The sequence below is a fragment of the Somniosus microcephalus genome, unplaced genomic scaffold (assembly GCF_052327205.1).
Source record: "Somniosus microcephalus isolate GS21.2 unplaced genomic scaffold, FLI_Smic_1.0 scaffold156, whole genome shotgun sequence".
NCBI lineage: Eukaryota > Metazoa > Chordata > Chondrichthyes > Squaliformes > Somniosidae > Somniosus > Somniosus microcephalus.
The window spans coordinates 408,547-413,554 of NW_028225343.1; positions in this window are offsets into that span (position 1 = coordinate 408,547).

A 5,008-nucleotide genomic window follows, 5' to 3' on the forward strand; every position below is an offset into this window, starting at 1 on the left:
GTTCAGCTTTTGTGTGTTCAGTCAGGTTGTGGTCAGTGGGTCAGTTTCTGGGTGTTCGGTCAGATTGTGGTCAGCTGTTCATCTTCTTTGTTTTCGGTCACCTGCGATTCACTGCGTCAGTTTCTGTGTGTCCATTCAGTTTCCATTCAGTGGGTCAGTGTCTGTGTTTTCGGTCAGCTTGTGTTCAGTCGGTCAGTTTCTATGTGTTCGGTCAGTGTGTGCACAGTGGATCAGTTACAGTGTGCTCGGTCAGGTTGTGGTTAGTGGATCATTTTCCATGTGTTTGGACAGGCTGTGGTCAGTGGGCCAGTTTAACTGTGTTCGGAAAGATTGTGGTCAAAGCGTCAGTTTCTTTGTGATTGGTCAAGTTGTGGTCAGTGGGTCAGTTTCTGTGTGTTCGGTCAGGTTGTAGTCAGTGTGCCAGTTTCTGTGTGTTCGGTCAGGTTGTGGTCAGTGGGTCAGTTTCGGTGTTATTGGTCAGCATGTGATCAATGGGTCAGCTACTGAGTGCTCGGCTATGTTCTGGCCAGTGGTTCAGTTTCTGAGTGTTCAGTCAGGTTGTGGTCCATGTGTCAATTACTTTGTGTTCGGTCAGTTTCTGGTCAGTGGGTCAGTTTCTGTGTGATCGGTCAGGTTGTGTTCAGTGGGTCAGTTTCTGTGTTTCCAGCCAGATTCTGGTCAGCGGGTCAGTTACTGTGTGCTCGGTGTTTTTGTGGTCAGTGGGTCAGCTTCTGTCTGATCATTCAGGTTGTGGTCAGTGGGTCAGCTTCTGTGTGTTCGGTCTTGTTGTAGCCTGTGGGTCAGTCTTTGCATGTTCGGACAGATTGTGGTCATTGGGTCAGTTTCTGAGTATTTGTTCAGGATGTGGTCATTGGGTCAGTTTCTGTGTGTTCGTTCAGGTTGTGTTCAGTGGGTCAGTTTCTGTGTGTATGTACAGGTTCTGGACAGCGGGACAGTTTCTGTGCTTTCGCTCAGGCTGTGTTCAGTGGGTCAATTTCTGTGTGATCAGTCAGCTTCTGTTCAGTGGGTTAGATTTTGTGTGTTCCGTCAGCTTGCGTTCAGTGGGTCAGTTTGTGTGTGTTCAGTCAGGTTGTGGTCAATAGAACAGTTTCTGGGAGTTCCGTCAGTTTGTGGTCAGTGGTTCAGCTTCTGTGTATTCTGTCAGGTTGTGGTCTGTGGGTCAATTTCTGTGTTTTCGTTCAGCTTCTGGTCAGCGGGTCAATTTCTGTGTGATCAGTCAGGCTGCGTTCAGTGGGTCAGTTACTGTGTGCTCGGAATTTTTGTGTTCAGTGGGTCAATTTCTTTGTTATCAGACAGATTGTGGTCAGTGGATCAGTTTCTATGTGATCGGGCAGTTTGTGGTCAGCTGGTAAGTTTCTGTGTCTTTGGTCAGATTGTGGTCAGTGGGTCAGTTTTTGTGTGTTTGGACAGGCTGTGGTCAGTGGATAGGTTTCTGTCAGTTCGGTCAGGTTGTGGTCAGTTGGTCAGTTCCTTTGTGAATGGTGAGCTTGTGGTCAATGGGTCAGATTCAGTGTGTTCGGTCAATTTGTGGCCAGTGGGTCAGTTTCTGTTTGTTCAGTCAGGTTGTGGTCATTGTGTCAGTTTCTGTGTGTTCGGTCAGGTGGTGTTCAGTGGATCAATAACCGTGTGCTCGGTCTCGTTGTGGTCGATGGGTCAGTTTCTGTGTGTTCAGGCAGGTTGTGGTCAGTGGGTCAGTTTTGTGTGTTCGGTCAGGTTGTGTTCAATGTGTCAGTTACTGTGTGCTCGGTCAGGTTGTGGTCAGTGTGTCAGTTTCTGTGTGTTCGGTCAGATTCTGTTGAGTAGGTCAGCTTATGTGTGTTTGGACAGGTTGTTGTCAGTGTCTCAGTTTCTGTGCGATCGATCATTTTGAGGTCAGTCGGTCAGTTTCTGTGTGAACGGTCAGGGTGTGTTCAGTGGGACAATTTCTATGATTCCAGTCAGCTTCTGGACAGCGGGTCAGTTACTGTGGGATCGGAATTCTTGTTGTCAGTGGGTCAATTTCTGTGTTTTCAGAAATGTTGTGGTCAGTGGGTCAGTTTCTGTGAGTTCGGTCAGTTTGTCTTCCGTGGGTCAGTTTGTGTGTGTTCAGACAGGTTGTGGTCATTGGGTCAGTTTCTGTGTATTTGGTCAGGTTGCAGTCTGTGGGTCAGTCTCTGCGTGTTCGGACAGGTTGTGGTCATTGTGTCAGTTTCTGTGTATTTGTTCTGGTTGTGGTCAGTGGGTCAGTTTCTGTGTGTTCGTTTAGGTTGTGATCAGTGGGACAGTTTCTGTGTGTTCGGTCAGATTGTCATTGGGTCAGATCTATGTGTTCGGTCAGGTTGAGGTCAGTGGTTCAGTTTCTGTGTGATCGGACTGGTTGTGTTCAGTGGGTCAATTTCTGTGTTTCCAGTCAGCTTCTGGTCAGCGGGTCAGTTTCTGTGTGTTCGGTCAGGTCGTGTTCATTGGGTCACTTACTTTGTGCTCGGTCTGGTTGAGGTCAGTGGGTCAGTTTCTGTGTCTTTGGTCAGGTTGTGTTCAAAGAATCATTTACTGCGTCCTCTTCCGGTTGTGGTCCTTTGGTAAGTTTCTGTTTGCTGAGGAAGCTTGTGGTCAGTGGGTCAGTTTCTGTGTGTTCGGTCAGGTTGTGTTCAGTGCGTCAGTTTCTGTGTAATCAGTCAGGTTGTGTTCAGTGGGTTAGATTTTGTGTGTTCCATCAGCTTGCGGTCAGTGGGTCAGTTTGTGTGTGTTCAGTCAGGTTGTGGTCAATAGAACAGTTTCTGGGAGTTCAGTCAGTTTGTGGTCAGTGGTTCAGCTTCTGTGTATTCTGTCAGGTTGTGGTCTGTGGGTAAATTTCTGTGGTTTCGGTCAGCTTCTGGTCAGCGGGTCAGTTTCTGTGTGATCATTCAGGTTGCGTTCAGTGGGGCAGATACTGTGTGCTCGGACTTTTTGTGTTCAGTGGGTCAATTTCTTTGTTATCAGACAGATTGTGGTCAGTGGATCAGTTTCTATGTGTTCGGTCAGTTTGTGGTCAGCTGGTATGTTTCTGTGTTTTTGGTCAGATTGTGGTCAGTGGGTCAGTTTTTGTGTGTTCCGACAGGCTGTGGTCAGTGGATAGGTTTCTATCAGTTCGGTCAGGTTGTGGTCAGTCGGTCAGTTCCTGTGTGTTTGGTGAGCTTGTGGTCAATGGGTCATTTTCTGTGTTTTCGGTCATTTTGTGGCCAGTGGGTCAGTTTCTGTTTGTTCAGTCAGGTTGTGGTCATTGTGTCAGTTTCTGTGTGTTCTGTCAGGTGGTGTTCAGTGGATCAGTAACCGTGTGCTCGGTCTAGTTGTGGTCGGTGGGTCAGTTTCTGTGTGTTCGGAGAGTTTGTCGTCAGTGGGTCAGTTTCTGTGTGTTCAGGCAGGTTGTGGTCAGTGGGTCAATTTTTTGTTTTCGGTCAGGTTGTGTTCAGTGTGTCAGTTACTGTGTGCTCGGTCAGGTTGTGGTCAGTATGTCAGTTTCTGTGTGTTCGGTCAGATTCTGTTGAGTAGGTCAGCTTATGTGTGTTCGGACAGGTTGTGGTCACTGTCTCAGTTTCTGTGCGATCGATCAGTTTGTGGTCAGTCGGTCAGTTTCTGTGTGAACGGTCAGGTTGTGTTCAGTGGGACAATTTCTATGATTCCAGTCAGCTTCTGGACAGCGGGTCAGTTACTGTGGGCTCGGAATTCTTGTGGTCAGTGGGTCAATTTATGTGTTTTCAGAAATGTTGTTGTCTGTGGGTCAGTTTCTGTGTGTTCGGTCAGTTTGTCTTCAGTGGGTCAGTTTGTGTGTGTTCTGACATGTTGTGGTCAGTGTGTCAATTTATGTGTGTTCGGACAGGTTGTGGTCATTGGGTTAGTTTCTGTGTATTTGGTCAGGTTGCAGTCTGTGGGTCAGTCTCTGCGTGTTCGGACAGTTTGTAGTCATTGTGTCAGTTTCTGTGTATTTGTTCAGGTTGTGGTCAGTGGGTCATTTTCTGTGTGATCAGTCAGGTTCTGGTCAGTGAGTCAGTTTCAGTGTGTATGTTCAAATTGTGGTCAATGCGACAGTTTCTGTGCTTTCGCTCAGGCTGCATTCAGTGGGTCAATTTCTGTGTGTTCGGTCATGTTGTGGTCAGTGGATCACATTCTGTGTGTTTGTTCAGGTTGTGGTCAGTGGGTCAGTCTCTGTGTGCTCGGTTAGGTTGTGGTCAGTGGGTCACATTCTGTGTATTTGTAAAGGTTCTGGTCAGTGTGTCAGGTTCTGTGTATTCGCTCAGTTTGTGGTCACTGGGTCAGTTTCTCTGTGAACGGTCAGGTTGTGTTCACTGGGTCAATTTCTGTGTTTCCAGTCAGCTTCTGGTCAGCGGGTCAGTTACTGTGTTCTCTGACTTTTTGTGGTCAGTGAGTCAGTTTCTGTGTTTTCGGAAATGTTGTGGTCAGTGGGTCAGTTTCTGTCTGTTCGGTCATGCTGTGGTCAGCTCGTAATTTTTTGTGTTTTTGTTCAGTTTGTGTTCAGTGGGTCAGTTTGGGTGTGTTCAGACAGGTTGTGGTCAGAGGGTCAGTTTCTGTGTGTGCGGACAGGTATTGGTCAATGGTTCAGCTTCTGTGCGTTCAGTCAGGTTGTGGTCAGTGGGTCAGTTTCTGGGTGTTCGGTCAGATTGTGGTCAGCTGTTCATCTTCTTTGTTTTCGGTCACCTGCGATTCACTGCGTCAGTTTCTGTGTGTCCATTCAGTTTCCATTCAGTGGGTCAGTGTCTGTGTTTTCAGTCAGCTTGTGTTCAGTCGGTCAGTTTCTATGTGTTCAGTCAGTGTGTGCACAGTGGATCAGTTACAGTGTGCTTGGTCAGGTTGTGGTTAGTGGATCATTTTCCATGTGTTTGGACAGGCTGTGGTCAGTGGGTCAGTTTAACTGTGTCGGAAAGATTGTGGTCAAAGCGTCAGTTTCTGTGTGTTTGGTCAAGTTGTGGTCAGTGGGTCAGTTTCTGTGTGTTCGGTCAGGTTGTAGTCAGCG